The sequence below is a fragment of the Tamandua tetradactyla genome, chromosome 22, assembly GCF_023851605.1.
Source record: "Tamandua tetradactyla isolate mTamTet1 chromosome 22, mTamTet1.pri, whole genome shotgun sequence".
In the NCBI taxonomy this organism is placed as follows: Eukaryota; Metazoa; Chordata; class Mammalia; order Pilosa; family Myrmecophagidae; genus Tamandua; species Tamandua tetradactyla.
The window spans coordinates 18165454-18184944 of record NC_135348.1 but is presented as its reverse complement, the minus strand read 5'-3'; the positions used below and the strand labels follow the sequence as shown (position 1 = coordinate 18184944).

The 19491-nt window shown below is 37.7% G+C and overlaps 1 protein-coding gene across 5 annotated transcripts in view; it reads right to left on the bottom strand.

Annotated features, from left to right (window-relative positions):
• IQCM (IQ motif containing M) overlaps positions 1 to 19491 on the bottom strand; it is a 473232-nt gene that overhangs the window by 390344 nt on the left and 63397 nt on the right. For 2 of the 5 annotated variants that reach the window (XM_077139855.1, XM_077139853.1), the window contains exon 2: positions 7099 to 7179. The exons of the other annotated variants lie outside the window; for them this stretch is intronic. The gene's annotated coding sequence lies outside the window, so the exon portion shown is untranslated. The remainder of the gene's footprint in view (positions 1 to 7098; positions 7180 to 19491) is intronic. 5 annotated transcript variants of the gene reach the window in all.

Below are 19491 nucleotides of genomic sequence, written 5' to 3'. Positions count from 1 at the left end.
CCCCATTTCACCGTGTTGGTGAGAAACTACCTGTATCCCCCAAAATGCTCAAGTCATAATTTGATTTCACCTATATCTTTACTAACACATCCAACCCATCAAGTCAAAATGACATCTCCTCCCCATCTTCATTATACCAGCCACAAGTCCATTTCATTCCTGAACTTCCGAAATAGCCTCCTAGCTGCTCTCTATCCTGTTCCAATCCATCTCTACACAGCAAAAGGAGCCATCTTCTTAAATGTGGATCAGATCCTATCCTTTCCCTTGGTAGCTTCCAAATGTATTAGAATAAAATACATTTTTATTTTCTTCTTGGGAGGCCCTAACATAGAGATCCTTCATGATCTGTACTTACCTGCTGCTCTGACTTTGCTCTAAGTTTTCCCCTTGCTCGCAGCACGAAGCTCAACTCTGCCACCTCAGGACATTGACACACACTGTCCTCTCAGCCGCAGACATTCTTCTCCCTACTCTTCCATGGTCATCTCCTTCCCATCCCTTGGGCCTCAGCTTAAATGTGAATTCCTTAAAGACACCTACCCCCTGTGCTCCCCACTCCACCCCATGTTGTTACTCTGTAGTTTAGCAATGGGATAATTTTCTAGATACATGCATTAAAATCTTTAATTCTACTTTGTGTACCTAGTCTGGTGTGTGTTATTCCGCTAGAAGGTCAACTTCCGTTTGGACAGGAATCATGTCCATTTGACTGTTTTAATTAATAACTCACTGCATGGTTTATCTTGTCCCACGCTACTGTCACATGTTGTAGGGACGACGACAGCCTCGAGTCACTCACCAGCAGCTGCAGTTCATGGTTCCCCTGCCATGACACACAAAGGAAAATGCCTTCTCCCTCCCAACCTCCTGCTAAGTGCCAGGCAAGTGGGTGTGCAGGCTAAGCAGGATTTTTGAGGCACAAAAGAGTTTACAATGTTCTTCATAAACATTCTCACCCTTTTCCAAAGACTGACAACCCCTAGCCTACAAGACATTGACCCTCTGGAGGATTTTGTGTATTAGATTCCTTATTTTCTGGGATCTTTTCTCTAATGCTACAGAGAGAAAATTACAGAGTAAATATGGATGAAAGGGACAGAATTGGCACCCCACATCTGCAACAGAACTGAAACAAGGGACTTGCTTTGACTTCTCTTGGTCTTGGTCTCACTTGTAAAACAGAAGTGTTGAAAAAGAAAAACCTTGAAGCCCCATCTGTTTCTAAAACTCTCTCTTTTCTTTTCTTTTCTTTTTCTTTTGTATATTATGCTAAAAAAATAGCTGGCCCCAAATACCCAAAATTGACTGCATGGCCAAGAGTTGCTACCTCTCTCCAGTCCCCTTTCCACTTCTCTCTGTTCTCTACAGCTCCTGAGCAGAATTAGCCTTTGGATTTCTGGGGAGAATGGTATGGGCTGGCCTCCTTCAGTCATGTCTTTTGTAGAAACCCTCACCCTGTGCCTCTCTAGCCTTGGTCACTGAGGCCACCAGGTTTTACAGTGATATGTGTGAGTATCGTTCTCCTTCTTCTCTTCCAAATCAAAAAAGACCGTTAGGTCACTTTCCTGATTTGATTCCTGTGATTTCTCTATGCCAAGTCCCCTGGTCCCTCTAACCAGGCCAAGATCTGTTGGCACCAAACAGGGAATGAGAAAAAAAGAAAGGGGGACAGATACAGAAAACTAAACAGATCTAGTCCTAGTTAGGTCCAACATAATCAGACCAATATAAGTCCAATTTAGTAAGGCTATTATTAAATATCTGTATTGAGTAAAGGTACAGTAGATGACAGGAGAATAAAAGATTTATAAAAACATAATTAAAAATATGAACCAAATTAGTCAGAGGGTCATACAATGAGTTGGAAGGAAGACTCAAATTCAGGAGTGTGACCCTGGGATCCATAGGCAGCAATGACAAGCACTGAGTAACAGAAGCATCCCTCTGATTTTCTAATTAACTCAGAAGGTGAAGAGTATAATTGAATCATTCGATTATCACTTCAGCTAACACAAGGAGGCATCAGTCTGGGAGCACTGTGGTAAGAGTAAACTTGGGTTTCAGTTCTGATTCTTCCATTATCAGACTATGTGAGCTGAGCCAAACCATTAAACCTCCTTGTCTATAGCTGAAGGATTTAAAATAGATCCATATTTTTCAGAATGGCAGCTTCAACCAGTGTTTAAAGAAACTTTCTCCAAAGTCAATCCTCATTGATAAGAGATGAAAGACTGACTATTCTGACTGCAGAGGGTCTTGGAGCTGCGTCCCTCACTGCCCCATCTCTCCCACCCTCCCCTCCCCCAACCCCAATCCCAAATTCCAGGCTCTGAGAGGCACAGTCAATGATCACATAGATCCTTCCAGATAACAGGCTTGACTATTTCATAGCATTGATGTTATATTCCATTTGGGCATACACACTGACATAATTAAGAAACCTCAGTTATTCCTGGTTTTATAGAAAATGCTTAAACCTTTAAATCACAAAAGAACTATAACCATTTCAGTTCAGCTTCACATCATTACAAAGGAGATCCCAAACTAAGAATACTCACATTATACTATAAAATTATTTCAAATACTCCTTTTTTTTCACTAAAATATACACTTTTATTTCTTTATTTTTTTACCTTTTGCCTCTCCTAATGGGTAAAAGGGAAATTGATCTTTCCAAGCCACATTCAAAGCAATGGGGTTTTTCTGTGATCTTATTTTAGGGTTTCTATGTAGAGGCATGAGAAGGAAGACTTCACAATCCATGAATTTGCACATTGAAGGCCACTAAAAATCGAAGATTACCAAGGTGGTGAAATAAGCCTAACCACAATGGTTAAGCAGAGAAATTCGGGGGATAAAAGGAAACCACCAATGTCCGATGGAGCCAGACCTTGGAAAAGAGATTAACTACTAGAGGGAATTGAAATACTGAATTTTAGCCCCTGCATCTTCCAAAATACTAAGCATAAACATAGCATATATAATATAATTTTTACACATTAACAGAAAAAACACAACAGTGTAATATAAAAATAGTCTATAGATTCGAATAGAACTTTTTACAAAAAGGGATTTCCCAATGGAAAAGAAGCACATGAAAATATACTCAAAACTCTTTAGTCATTAAGGAAACACAAAGTAAAGGCTAACCACGTGACAACCAAAGGGCTTTAAAAAATATCAAGTGCTGGTGAAAATTTAGATCTACCAGTCATAAACCGCCTGTCAGAGGGTAAATTAGAGGTCTTTGGGAAACTATGTGGTAGTGTCTTCAAAAACTAAGCCCATGTCTACGCACTCCTACTTCCAAAAGAAATGCTTAATGTAAACCAAAAGATATGTACAAGAATATCACCACAGTGGCAGAGAGAGTTCAAATAGAGTCAAGAGGCTACTCTGGAGGTGACTCTTATACAACCTTCAGTTAGACATTGCTACCTATCATAAGTTGCCAAACTGCAACCAAAACTATTCCAGCCAATCCTAAAGAACCCGTAAGGCAATATATAAGATTTTACAAAGGTTCCATGTACTAGGTTAATTTTCCAGAAACCTACAACCTCCAGATGGGTCCCTGGACCAGATAAGTCCTGAAACCTAGAAGGTTTTCAGAATGTCAGCTAGTTTCATCTCCCTACCCTGTATTACTGACAGCCCCTTCCAACATGAAAAAGTTAGAATGGCCATAGCCCAAACATCCCTAAAAAATGGGATAGAAAGATTAAAGGTGATGGTCGAGTTATATAGAGATAGTACTGTTTAACAAACAAATACAATTGCTGAATCATTAAATTGATATTTAATGATTATTTAGTTAGTTTCCAATATCTTAGAGCAGTTAGAAGTAACAAGCAAAAATTGTGTAATTGTAACCCATACTAAACTCTGAAATCTGTTCTACAACTAGTTGTGGTGCTATGCTTTGAAATTTATTGCTTTTTTGTATATTTGTCATTTATCACAAAAAAAAACACAGTTGATTGTAATGATTAAAAAAAAAGAAAGAAATATTTCTTCTAGCCTCCTATACTCTGGAGCATCTAGAAGGAAAAATCGGAGAGGACGCTTTTGTAGTCCATGACAAATTCTGGGATCTGTCCTGTAACTACTTGTTGAAGAGTGCTCTGAAAATTATTGCTTCTTTCTTTCTTTGCTTTGTATATATGTTATATTATATAATTTAAAAAGCTAGAAGGTCAAAAAAAAAAAAAAACAAGACTATCACCATCAGGCACACAGAGGAAAAAGCATGTGAAGATGGAGGGAGAGACTGCAGTGATGTGGTCACAAGCCAAGGAATGCCTAGGAACGTGAGAAGCCACTGGAAGTTAGAGGCAGCAAGCATCAAATTCCTCTCCAGTGACTCTGGGGAGAAAGCGACCCTGCTAAGACCTTGATTTTCATTCATTGAAATTGATGTTGGACTTCTGGCCTTCAGAATTCTTTCTCAGAAGTTCCTTTTCTGTGTTTGATCTATGGCTTGGATCAGAAGAGGAATTTGTCTTCACGAAAATTTCTAATATTAATAATGCGATGAATACATTTGCAATCCTTTAAGTGAAGTTTTAAGTGGAGTTTAAGTGAGTTTTAAGTGAAGGGGCCTATGGAGTTGTATTAAAATGCAGGTTATGGAGTCCAGTTGTCTGAACTAGCAAGCGCTGTCCTGATCGCTGTCGTGTGGGTATTTCATACGTGGGATTCTTCTATAATCAGCTGATCGCATGTACAATCAACAAAAGAGATCGCCCTCAGCAATATGGGGAGTCACCACATCCAATCACTTGGAGGTTTGAAAAGCAAGAACTGAGAATTTCAGAAATCAGAAAAAGAATTTCTGCTCAACTTCAATCAGACAGCTATGCCTGGCGAATAAAGACTTGCCAGATTTCAGAATCATCTTTGTCAGATTTTTCAGCTTGCAACTGCCCCTACAAAATTTGGACTTGCCAGCCCCCATGAGCCTGTCATCCAACTCCTCACAATAAATCTCTTTATACATAGGTACGGGTCCTTAAAATTATGGTTCTCTAGAGAACCCTAGTAAAATATCCATTACATGTAAAATAGCCACACCCTTATATTTTGCATGCCTTTTACAATTTAGGGAAATGCTTATAGAAATGTATAAATCAAGATTCATAAGGTTTTTTTTTTTTAAAAAAAAAAAAAAAGGCTGGCTGCAAGAGTGTCTGTAATTAAATGATTCCTAGCGTATTGTACAGTAGTCAGGTAAATATGATAGAAAGTCACTATTTTAATTTATGCTCTGTTTTAAGAGTTTATGTGTCATGTCTGTAACAATTAGATCGTGTCTTTTTAAAATACAGTACAGTGTTGGGACAGTCCAGGCCAACGAGCTTATTTCTTAAATTACTGAAATAAATACTACTCATAAAAAAAAGAGCATGATCACAGCACCATTTTGTAATAGCTAAAAACTAAAAGCAACCCAAACACCCACTAACAGTAGAATACAACAGAATATTTCATAGCAGTGGGAATGAACTGCTATCAACAACAGCATGAATGATTTTCACAAACATAATCTTGAAAGAAAGCAGCCGGCATAAAGAGAACATACTGTTTGCCCCCGTTAATATAAAGTTCACAAGCAGGAAAGGGTTATTGATGGCAAGAGACGGCAGAGTGATGGTGACCTTTGGGGAAAGGGTGCAGCATCTGAGAACAAGGAGAGTCTCTGGGTGCTGGCGGTTCCATTTCTGCATCTGGATGGTGATTACACAGGTGTATTCGTTTTTTGAATATTCCTTGAGCTGTGCACTGAGAATTTCAGTACTTTCCTAGCTGGATGTTACATATCCACTAATTTACTTAACAAAAATAATATAAACTGTATTCTGTTTTCAAAGTAACCACTTAAAAACTCTTAAATTATGAGCCTAGTCATAATTTAATCACAGGGAGCATTATTTTTCTTCTTTTTTCCCCTCCCACAAAAGAAACAAACAAACAAATGATGTTTTTGCGCTTGGTTCCGAGTCACCAATACCTGTGCTAGATTGTAAGTCCCACCAGGAACTAGCTATTTAGATTTCTTTTATGAACTTTCATAAGACTAATCAAATGTCTATCCAAATAATAAGTATTCTATAAAAAGTTACTGGTTTGAGTTCCTGCAAAGAAGTCCTGAAGTATTGCAATCTTCTTAGTTTTCTCAAAATTCGTAATATTTATTTAGAAGTCTTAGGACTGTTGAATTTTCTGTGTAACCTGTCATGAATTTTTGCAATATGGCTAATGGGCTTTGCTTGTTTAGCTTTACTAATCTAGTTATCTGGATAGCAAGGCCGTAATTATCCAAATGGAAAAAGAAATTAAGTACTTTGATTCAAAATGAGTGGTAAAGACACACACACGTGCACACAAAAACTGGTCTCAGAAAAGCCCACATTATTCCAAGTTTCTCGTATTTCACATTTCCTTCAAGTTTCCATTCAATATTTGAACTCAGTCTTTAGATACTGATAGAAACAGGCAGAGGTGGGGGAAATAGAATGTGGGTTTTCTTGAGTAAAATGTTAAAATATTAGAAATCTTATATATATATTATTATTATTTTTTTTTTTTGCATGGGCAGGCATCAGGACTCGAACCCAGGTCTCTGGCATGGCAGGTAAGAACTCTGCCTGCTGAGCCACCATGGCCTGCCCTTATAAATTTTATTTTTAGGAAATTTGGATTAAGCTTTTAAAATATCTTATGAAGATTCCCATATCAATACCGGCAGTTATGCCTTCAATGATAATTGTGGAATGTTGTGACTCTGTTTTTCGCGTGATTTTCACAGATAAAACAGTACTGCTATAAAAGTGCATTCTCTCAGCTAGGAGTCACACATGCTTTAAATAGAAGCCATTAACATTTTATAAATAACAATAAAGAGTGAAAACTTGATTTATAATGCAATTCCTGCTGAGATGTTTGGGACACTATGCAAACAGTTAAAGACAACAATGAAAACACCACAAAGTTAATTATAACAGATAAAATAAATTAAAGAGCAAAGCTGTTAAACTGTTTCAATGGAATTTTGCTGGGCTCAGAAATGCAAACTGATATTAGAAGTAGACTTACAAATCTGCGTAAATCGTGAAATATAAATGTTTTCAGTTTTCTTTTTTTCTTCTGTTTTCAGTTTTCTTTTTTCTTGATGACCTTGTAAAAAGTAGCTAATATTAATGGGCTATGAAATGGTTTGGAGAGTTTCTATTTAAGCAACTGGTTCAAATCACACAATTTTTAAATTGGAATAAATCTTAGGAGTTATCTTCTGGTTAGCTCCTCATTTTACAAATGGGGAAACAGGGGCCTGGGAATCTAAAGGGATTTGTTCAACTCACCACTGTGTTTGTGAATGAACTAGAGCTAGAATTGGAGTCTCCTGACTCCTAATCATGCCTAATTCCCCCTGAAAACATTTCCTTCTAGGAGTGAGTATTTTCGGGCCATGAATGCGCTCATGCCTCTGCCTTCTACCTACTCTCTTTTCTCTGTTCGTCTTAATGGATAAAACATAAAGCCATGGTGAAGAGCAGAGACTAAAGATTCAGGTGGGCTTGTGCACAAGCCTTGGCTTGACCTTAGGACACTGGTGTCTGACTCATCCTGGTTTGCCACGTTCTTTCCTGGTTTTAAAACTCAAGGTCCCGGGTCCTGGGAACCCTCTCCATCCCAGGAAAACTGGGACAGCTCCATCCTTAACTCTCTAAGCCTGAGCTCTTCTACCTGTAAAATATGAATAATAATAGCCATATCTCATTGTGCTGCTGCAAGAACAAATGTTTGAAGATATTTAACACGGCACTGGGCTAACCACACTGAACACGCCATATTTGTCACTTCCTCTTGGACTGTTTTCCAAGTTGGAAATGCAGATTTGAGAGTCATTTAAACAGAGGTGACAAATTAAGTCAACAGAGAGAATGAGCTCCCTGAGAAACAGGACAAGCAGCATTCTGGGGATGATAGGAATAACACAGAAAGAACAGGGAGCCCAAAGAATGAAGGGGAAAGCTTTAAGGAGATATTAGTCACCATATCAAACAAGGAGTGAAGGCAACTCCAGGACCATGATAAGGAAAGGCTGAGTAATAAATTTCACTCTAGAGTCTATAATATATTTATGGAAAGAGATTCTATGAACTATTAAAAAGTAAGAAAGAGTAAGTGAGGGTGGGGGCTATTGAGTATAATAATCTGTTTGCTACATGGGATGACTTTAGAAACATGAGGACTTTCCAAAAGAGCTAAAACTGCCTGCAGCATAAGTGCATGTATACCACATCTATCAATCATATATTTTTAGGAAAAAAAAAAATCCCTGAGAGAAATAGCACATTGAACAGTAAATAACAAAATACTATCTTCATTGGAGAGAGGGGAAATTACTATGGGATGAGCTAGGACCCCCTTTATCTTTTGCTGAAGGGTTCCTTTCCTTATGCAACTTGGCCCTGCCCATTTGGACACTCCATCTCTCCCTACTGACCAGCCTACCAGACCCTTGAGCTCAAGGTGGGTGGGGTCTGTGCCAATTATTAAAAACTTTAACTCCCCTGGGTAAGGTGGTTTCTGTAATCACTCTTTGCCCCACAACTACCCAAACAGGACTTGCCTATTCCCAGCTCACCCAGCCTAATATACCAGGGATGGAATTAAGAGTTCCCAGTATTCCAGATTACCTAGAAAATACCAGAACCTGTAAACCTTCACCCCTCATCACAGAAGATGAGGTTGGCAGCTGATCAGACCTCAATAATTTTTATACTGTAAGAAGCTCTTTGAATGTATATATTCTTATTTTTACAATCTTCATTTTGTATTTAGCATCAATGGACTGAGTTAGATTCAGAAAATAATCATAAATGTTCATATTCAGTATCTTTTAGTGATACAGTTTTATATTTACATATAAATATACCCATGACAAAAAAAAAAAAAAAAAAAAAACAAAAGTCCCCATCTTTTCTTCACCTATCTTTTGTTCCCTTAGGAATGAGAAACACATAAATAAGATAGGGATGCACTGTCAGTCATCTTTAAGGCCAGAAATTGAAATAAATTCAACATGGTAATGGAATTGAACTGTGGACCACTGAGCCTCAGCTTCCAGAAGCAGGGAGGTACAACCTGGATTAAATTCCATTGAGATAATAGGAACTCAGCCTAATCTATTGGAATTATTGACTGAGAGAAGCAGAAAATACAACTTGCAAATGTCAGTTGCATGGTGGGTCAGTGGTTGAACGCTCAGCTACTAAGGAGACCAGAGTTCGATTCTTGACAAATGCACCAAAAGACAAGAAGAAGGGAAAACAACTTCCAAATGTTGCTCAGGGCTAAATCTCATCACAAGCTCCATACCTGCTGAGTCAGAGGATACATACAAACATGGTTTAATGCCAAGTCCTAACCATGCCAACCACTGGTTCAGGATTTTAAATATCAATATCACAGGAGCAGAAAGCCTAAGCAGCCAATATAAAACCTGTTTCTAAACTGTAAAACCTGGTGGCAACTACAATACTGTGACTTTGGAAATGGTGCCTGTAGAGGTAAAGAAAATATAAATATAATAAACAAAATATTATATTCAAATATGCCTGAAAATATTATAAAATGATTTTTAAATTATAAAATTTGTATCCAAAACCAGCACTAGGAAAGGCAGACAATAAAATCAGTAATCAAGATAGTAATTAACTCCATAGAAAATGAAAACTTAGCAAAAGAATGTGAAAAATAATTTTAAATAAGAAGTTTAAGAGTCCACAAAGGGACAGGGGGAGAACTAATATTTCTAAAAAGCAAATATGAAAACATAAAAGAAAGCAGACAGAAATAAGACAGGAATATGAAAGGGAGCCAATCAGAATCCTTAAAATAAAAATATATACTCTGAGAAAAATTTATAAGCTCAATATGCAGAATAGAATATGAACTGGACACATTACAGGAGAATCAGTGAATTAGAAAATAATACTAGGGAATTTCCCAGAACCTAGGCATAAAAAAAAGAAAAGATGTAATAATAATTAAAAGACATAAAGGGTAGATTGAAAGATTCCAATATGGGTGTAAAATCAGTTACGGTGGGGTAGGGCGCAGGGAAATAGAGGAGAAGCAATATTTGAAGTGTCAGTGTTGAAAAATGACATGAGTCTCAAGACTCAAGTCAAACCAACATTCAGACACTTCCTAGTGGACATCGAGAATAAGGGAAATAAAGGTCTATGCTCACTGTCTCTGGCCTCTGTCTTCCCATTCTCTGTTGACTCACAGCCAGCAGCCTTTTGCCTCTGTACTCCCTCTCAACCGCTTGCAGAGAACTCTGTGAGAACCCAGACCCCCTGAAGGTTTCATTCCCAGTTACTGGGAGTGCAATAGGAAGACAGCCTTCAGCTGTGAGCCCTCCTCAAAACTGCCTCCAGTGAAGAGTCACCTTGTACAAAATCATGCTCTCTTCCCAGAGCAACATATTTTCAGCAACTAGTAAACAAGAATGTTATGTAGACTTTGCTGTCATACCCCAACTCAGGAAAACTCTGAAGATCATCTCAACATTAGAGTTCCTGGTGGGCTCTATGGGATCTTCATTGAGATTGTTCACAGTTCAACTTCTCCCTCTGACAATTTTGCTTCCCTCCCTTCCCTTCTAAGGATGATGGTGATCCAAGAGCAATCCCTAACAAACCTCTTCTACATCTCCATCTCAGAGTCTGCTTCCTGGGGAGCACAACCTGCTATTGCTTTTATCAAGTTCGCCCATAACTTTAATAGTGTTAAATCCAGTGGTCTAGTCTTATTTTCCATCTTATATAGTTACTAGGTTAACTATTAGGACAATTTTACATATTTTATCTCTGCCTCCTCCTTGAAATACCTTTTTCATTTGGCTTTCTGGAACCACACTGGGAAGGTTTTCTTTTACGTTCTCTTATGTCCTTCTCCATCTCTTTTGCTGATTCCCCCTTATCTTACCAACCTCAAAATATTGGAATGCCCCAGGGCTCAGACCTTAAATCTCTTTTCTTTTCTACCACAAACATTTACTTGGTGATTTCATCCAGTTTCCTGGCTTTAAATACCATTTTCTATGTTGGTGAGTCGTGAATGTATGTTCTCAGCCTGGACCTGTCCCCTTTTGTTATTTCACATTTCCATTTGCTGTCCCAGAGACTTCTCAAATTTTATATGCATGAAACTTGAGTTCTTGACTTGCCTTCCATGATTTCCCCACTTCAGTAGGGAAAATAGAAGATGATCTTCATTCTTCCAGTTACTGAGAACAAGCAAGCATCCTAAGGTCTCACCTTAACTTAAAATAACATCTTCAAAAAGTCCTATATACACATGGAACACAGATTAATATTAAAAACAGGTCTTTCACTGGGGTACACAATTCAGTTTAACACAGGAGGCTACAGCAATAATCCAAGTGAGAGATAATGGTGGCTCAGACTATGTTAACAGTGAAGTGCGGGCTTTAATGCACATTACTGGCGTCCTTTATCAGCAGAAGAAATGTGGACACAGTCAGTCAGAGAAAGTCACAGAGAGAAGCCAGAAGTCCAGAATGAATAGCAGCCAGAAGAGCAGACAAAAAGAGAGAGGGTTCACTATGAGAAAGGAGGCAGAAGTACCAGCCAAGGAACCCCAAGCATTACGACAATCCCTCATCAGAAAGCCACAGACTTCTTGGAGAAAGAACAGCCTTGCTGATGCCTTGATTTGGGACTTCTGGCATCTGAAACTATGTGATACTAAATGCTGTTTTTTAAGCCAACCCACCGTGTGATACTTGTTATAGCAGTCTGGCAAACTAAGACCCTCCTAACAGGCTTGTCTGATTCTATCCCTCATCCTCATACCACATCTCTTCTCAATACAGCAACCAGAGTTATTCCATTAAAACTTAGGTCAGATCATGCCCTCTATTAAAACCCTTCGAGGACTTCTAGTTTCACTGAGATTAAATGTCTTTACAATGACCTACAGGGCCCTTCATTATCTGTTACCTTGCTGACCTCATTCTCCAGACCCTTGGTCAACTCCGCTCAAGTCACACTGCTTTTCTTGCTACTGTAGTCAGCTAGGCTTGCTCCCACTACACGACATTTGCATCTACTATTTGCCTTGCCTAAAATGCTCTTCCTTCGGATCTCCACATGGTACCACTCCATTCCTTTCAGTTGTGTCTTCAGTGAGGTCTTCTTCAGCCACCAAGCTACAATTGCAAGCCCATCCCCAACAACCCTCTCAAAGTGGAGAGTACTACATCTAGGCCTGGTCCATAAAAACTTCCTTTGCTAACTTTGGTGCTCTTTTCCTTTCTGGTTGCTGGAATGGAGGTGATCACTGGAATGGAGGTGATCCCTGGATGACAATGGGATCGAATGTTGAAGATGGCACAGCCACAAAGTAGAGTTTCTTATGAATGTTGCTGGTTTGACAGCTCTCTTCCATGCAGTGACTAAGAGATACAGGCATCTTCTACTTTGTGGCTCTGAAAGTACTATTCAACAAAGAGATGCTAGGGAAGAAATTATTAATAGGAATGGAGAAATATACTAAATTATGATTATGGGAACAATGCTGAAATAAGACAGGACACTCATGAACTTGTACGTAATGAACAAAATAGCTCAAAATTTTTAAGTGATAGAATAACAAGAAAAAAATGACAGAACAATTAGAGTAGGGGATTTAACACACAACTCTTGGGAGCATATAAATTAAGCACATACAAGTAAGGAAGGATACAGATGTAACACTGGATATATACTGTATTTAAAAGATATTTTTAGAATTCTGCAGCTAACAAAAAAGAAAACACTTCCTTTTCAAGCACATGTGGCACATTAAAAAATATATATATTTTTATACTAAGTCACATGAGATGTTTCAATAAATAACAAATATTTGCTATCACACAGATCATTTTCACTGGCCATAATTGAATTATGATATGAAATCAACAATTAAAAAGGTCATTTTTAAAGTGTACTCCTAGATAACTTATTGTTAGACAGTGATCATAATGGAAATTATGAAATATTTAGAAAAGAGAATAAATAAAAATATAATAAATCAAACCTTAAGGAATGTAGGAAAAGTTGTGCTGAGATGTAAAGTTATTGCCTTAAATGTATTCATTAAACAAAATAAGAAATATTTAAAATAGATGAACATTCAACTCTTAAAGAAACAAAGACAAAAATATATTAAATTCAAATAAAATAAAGATAAGAGCAGCAATAACGAAACAGAAAACAACTGCAAAAAATGAAACTGGAGACTGCCAACAAAATCAAAAGGACGTCATTCGTAATTATTAACAAAATGAACAAACCTCTAGATACCGTATAAAAAGGCACACATAAGTAATTTCAAGAACAGAAGTCATAGTTGAAGAGGATGGGGACGGAAGCCTAGATTTCTTGGGGGTGCCGGGTGGACTGAACAGACCCAGGTAAGGCAGGAGAGTAAGGAAAACCCAAACATCCAAGAGAATAGCATGAAGATACATTGTCCTTCATGGAAGGAAGGCACAATAGCGAATGAGAGAACAAGACCATAAAAAAGAGAAAGAAATATATTAAAGGCAGCGGCAAGGGAAGAGCAGCTTGAGGTAACCATATGCTAGCTCTTTAGGTATTTCCTTTCTGGGTAAAAACCTAGCATTACATAAAATATAATCAATTTAGAATAAAATGACTGTGTTAAGAACTATTTATACACGATTAAAATAATGTGGCAGAAGGCTGAGAGTAAACTTAATTGTTCTTTTATACATATGAATAGCTCATTAGCAGAAATCAAGGTATTCATTAAGAAAGTACAGCCAATCTTTCTCCAGAGAAGAATCCCTAATCCAACTATCAACTAAGGGTCTCATGGATGACTACATGAGCTGAAAACACTGGTTAGGTGTGAAACACTTATTATTTTATTTCATTTTTATTAATTAAAAATTATATGAAAACCAACAATGAACTCAGTATGCTATATTTATATATTTTATATACATGTACACATCTGTTTGATATATTTCTCAGAATATAACAAAACCGAGCAAGGTATTTTTCCTGAAATATCCTTTCCCTTGGAGATACCCATTTCCTGTCCAGGGCTCTCAGATTATGCTCAGAGGCATTTGTATTTTAACAGAGGAAAACGCATCAAGGCATTTCTCATTCGCCTCTAAGGAACATGTCTAAGGAAATATCAGGTATTTAGTGGATGGAGACTTTTGTTAATTCTTTGTAAAATAAAGCTTTCCTCTTATCCTTAAAATAGCAAAACATACAAGAACAACTACTGGTCTGTCAATTTGGGGTGGTGGGGGGTGGTGGTGTAATCATAGGTGGTACCTATGATACATAGGCCAAGAGAGGAAACTGAATAAGAGTGTTTAGGGCCAAATGAATGATAATAAACCAACTCTTCCCTCACAGGACCCTACCATTGTACATAAAAAAAAAAAAACTAACAATTTCCCTTACCATCAATTCATGTACCTCTTTTTATCAAATTCACAGTGTTTATAAAATGATACAATAATAAATAGCCCAATACCACACCACATGTCTCATTCCAAGTCCCAGGACTCTCATTTTTACATCAGACCTGAATTTTCCATTCCTTATTCTCACTACTCTCTGTCTTTGTCCTTCTTCAGCCTTGTTTATGCTCCTTTTGCCACCTGGATATCAAACCACTATTTCTTAATAAACAACCAATCCTGACTCTCCTTAGAGAAACCAAATGCCTCCCTGTCCACCAACTTTTCTCCTTATCCTTCACACAAAAAGTCTTCCTTGAATCCCACAGCAGTTATACTGTCTCTCACTTATGATATTTGTCCATTTATATCTTATATTACGGTTATTTGTGTGCAAATGTTATTTCCTGTTATACTGCAGGAGTCTGAAGGATAATAATCCCAACTGAAAATGTTCATAATATTTTTCACAGTTCCTTGGAAGAATCTCCAAACACAGGCATTCAAAAACTATTTGTCAGACCTACACAGTGGGAGAAAATATTTGGAAGCCATATAGCCATAAAGGTTTCATATCCAAAACTTATCAGGACATCCTTCAGCTTAACAACAAAAAGATAAATAACTCAATCAAAAAATGAGCCAAAGACTTGAATAAACATCTCTGCAGAGAAGATCTCCAAATGGCCGGAAGTCACAGGAAAAGATGCTCAACATCATTAGTCACCAGAAATACAAATCAAAATCACAATGAGATACCATTGCACACCCATTAGAATCACTACTATTTAAAAGAGGAAACAGAAAATAATAAGTGTTGGAGAAGATGTAGAGAATTAAGAGCACTCACTCATTGCCAGTGGGAATGTAGAAAAGACAATTTGCTGGTTTCTCAGAAAGTTAAGGTAGAATCACCATATGACCTGGTAATCCCACTATTAGTTATATACCCAAAAGAGGTGAAAGCAGGGATGTCAACAGATATTCGCACACTGATGTTCACAGTAGCATTATTCACAATCGCCAAAAGATGGAAGCAACCCCACTGTCTGTCAGCCGATGAATGGACAAAGAAAATGTGGTACATACGTATATTGCAATATTATTCAGCCATAAAAAGAGTGAAGGCCTGATACAAGCCAACAACATGGATGGACCTTGAAGACATCATATTCAGTGAAATAAGTCATACACAAAAGGACAAACAGTGTATGATGTCACTGATTTTAAATAAATTGAATAAAAGCAAACTCATAGAGTCAGAATCTAGAACATAGGTTACCAGGGGATAGGGACAGGGAATGGAAAGTTAAGGCTTAAAATGTACAAGATTCCTATTTGGAATGATGGAAATGTTTTGGTAATAGATGGTGGTGATGGCAGCATCACACCATGAACATAATTCACACACTGAAATATATATCCGATTGTGGCTAAAATGTAAATTTTAGATTGTAGTTCAGTCTGCTAAAGCTGCCAGAACGCATTACACCAGAAATGGGTTGGCTTTTACAATGGGAATTTATTAGCTTACAAATTACAATTCTTAGGCTATGAAAATGTCCAACTCAAGAGGATACCTGGACTCTGAAGACAGGTTGCCAGCCTCTGGGACTTCTGTCACGTGGGAAGGCCCATGGTTGGCATCTCATTACTTTCAGGTTCACTCCCAGGTTTCATTGCTTTTAGCTTCCAGTTCCAGTGGCTTCCTCTCTGAGCTCTGCAGTTCGTCTCTTAGCGTCTCTCTCTCACTCAGCTCTCTGGGTTTTTCTGTGGTTTTTTTTTTTATACATTGTTTTTGGTTTTTTTAGTCCTCATAAAGGACTCTAGCAACAAAATTAAGACACATATGGAGTGGGGGGGAGTCACATCTCAATTGAAATAACTTAGCCAAAAGTTCCCAGCCACAACAGGTCTGCACCCACAGGAATGGATTAAAAGAGCATGGTCTTTTCTGGGGTACATAACAGCTCCAAACTACCACAGACTGTAAATACGGTGACAGAATACAAATTTTGTTTTAAATCCATGGATCTACACAGTAAACCCTAAGTGAAACCCTGGACTACAGTTAATATAAAAGTGTCCTTTCATCAACTGTAGCAAATGTCCCACACCAATGGGTGGTATATGGGAATCCTGTATTTTATACACGTTAGTTCTATAAATCCACAATTTCTCTAATAAAGAAAAATTTTAAGAGCTATTTGCCAAATAATTAATTGTAGCAATAAATTAGAGTCATTTTATTAGTAATCCAAAAAAAGCCAGCTTTCCAGAAATATATGCATAACTAGGTTTACCTGTTGACTTCATTTATGTCATAACCCCTCTTCCAGGCCTTCAATTTCTCTAACAGAGAGCATTAACTAATAATAGAAAAAAAAATTTAACTTATAAAAATTGACTTAAAAATGATTATATGATATATAACATGAAAATTAAGACCCACGCAAATAAAAGTAGGGACAAGGAACTATGAAATTGATCTCCATTAACAAGGTTTAATTTTCAGTTGGGACAATATATACAGATAAGGATGCAACACTTTAAGAAAGTGAGAGACACTAGAGCAGTCACAGTTTTTAAAATAATGATAAAAAAGGTCTAAGTTTCCCAAAATAAGTTTCATGATTAAAGGATAAAATCTGGGCATAATCACTCAATGGGGAAAAAAAAAATGACTAGGGAGGCAGGATAATGGTTGTCAAATTGAGGCAATACAGACTTCAAGTAATCATTAACAGGTGTAGCTAAATAAGAAGAAATAAAGTTAGAATACAATAAGAAAATTTTAAGTAAAATATTAAGGAAAACTGTAGGTGGATTTTTCAAATGTATTTAACAGCTTAAGGAATGTGACAGGAGAAGTTCTACATTGAAGGGAAATTTGGAGGTAGACATCTGCTAATGGGGTACGTGGGCTAAAAAGTAATGAGACTAGGGTAGGCCATAGTGGCTCAGCAGCAGAGTTCTCACCTGCCATGCTGGAGACCCAGGTTTAATTTTCAGAGCTTGCCCATGCAAAAGAAAAAAGTCATGAGATCAAATTTGGAGAAAATTTCTACCAACTTAGCCTCAGCATGATTGCGTTCAATGGCAAGGTGGAAGAAACCTTCCTTGTTGGGAGGGTGGCTTAAAAGAGAACACCAGGATCCTGTGTGGGGAGAAAAGTTACCATCCAGGCTTCAGACCCAAGCCACCATACGATTATGGCATAATGCTTTACAGCAAACTGTGCTAAATATAAAAATGTTATCAAACATTTTATTTCATCTTCTGTGAGGTACCACTACAGCCCTAATTTGAAAATGACCTTCTTACTTATGTGGCCTCTTTATTAAGAGGATTCAAGCACTGGGGATGAAGGTTGCAGTATGTCTATATCATAAAGGCATCTTGTAAGGTATGCTTACCTCCTGGCTTTCTCTGTAAGGCACCCAACGACAGTAAGAGAACTGCTTTTAATTGCCTTGCCACTTACTAAATGTAAAGTAGAGTTTCATGAGGGTTGAGAAAAAATAATTTCTCATTTATATTAATTTATAAAAAGGCTATTCAGTGTGATTCAAGGATAGGGTTCTCTACAAAGACCTCTACAATGCTTAACAGACAAATCCAAATTACTTTTTTTACTTAAATCACCTTTTCAAATTACTCCTTTTAGTGGTTTCCAAGATTAACGTGACTGTCATGGTCAGGTTCATGTGTCAACTTGGCCAAGTTATGGTACCTGTTTGCCTTGTTGGGCAAATGCTGGCATGTCTGTTGCGATGAGGACATTTCACAGAATTAGATCATGATCACGTCCGCTGCATCCACAGCTGATTCCATTTGTAATCAGCCAAAGGGGAGTGTCTTCTGCAATGGGTGATGCTTAATCTAATCATGGGAAGCCTTTTAAGGAGGATTCAGAACAGACAGACAGGCTTTTTCTGTTTCAGCTGGCAAGCCTCTCCTGTGGAGTTCATCCAGACCCTCCATCGGAATCGTCGGCTTCACAGCCTGCCTGTGGATTTTGGACTCTGTGTTCCTGAGGTCACGTGAGACATTTTTATAAATTTTATATTTGTGAGTATTCTCTGTTGATTCTGTTTCTCCAGAGAACCCTAACTAATAACAGTGACAAAGCAATTTTCAAATAGCAATTTCAGTAAAAATACTAAATTTAAATGTATATATGCATGCATTTATGTGTGCATGCATGTATGCACATACATACACACACAAAACCAGGTCCAAACTATGGTGTCTCCAAGTTTAAATAAAGTCTACCAAGCACATTCAATGAGGGACATTTAAATCTAATCCAATATTTGGCCTTTATCCTAAAAACATTACAGCTATCTATTTATACAGAGTTCATCATCATCACTGTCATTGGAAAGCAACTGCATGCACAATACATTTCACTGACTGGTGTACAGTGTAGAGTGATTTATACAACATCAGAAAGAATAACCAAAAGAGCCCAGACAACATACTAAGCAGTTAGTGCGAAAAGATGGACAAGCGGATGCCAAATCCAGGTCTGGCAAATAAACATTTGCAATCTTCAGAGGGTTCAATATATTTTTTCATGTTGAGTTGAGAATGTATACATAATACATGACAGAGATGGGATTTTTTAAGAGGCTCCTAAGGGAGAAAGTGGTTTGGAGAAGCACAAAGATCCCAGATACAACTCTAGGAAACTGGAACATCAGAGTCTCACAACGGTTCCTAAAATAAGAATAATGTGTATGGAGAACCCAGGGTGTGGTCTTCACTCTGCTAAGCCCTTTAAAGCATTATCTTTTTTTTTTTTACATGGGCAGGCACTGGGAAACGAACCCAGGTCCTCTGGCATGGTAGGCAAGCATCCTTGCCTGCTGAGCCACCATGGCCCTAAAGCATTATCTTATTCAAGTCACACAACAACCCTCTGCAATTAGTACTAATTGTCTCAATGTCTCAGATAAGGA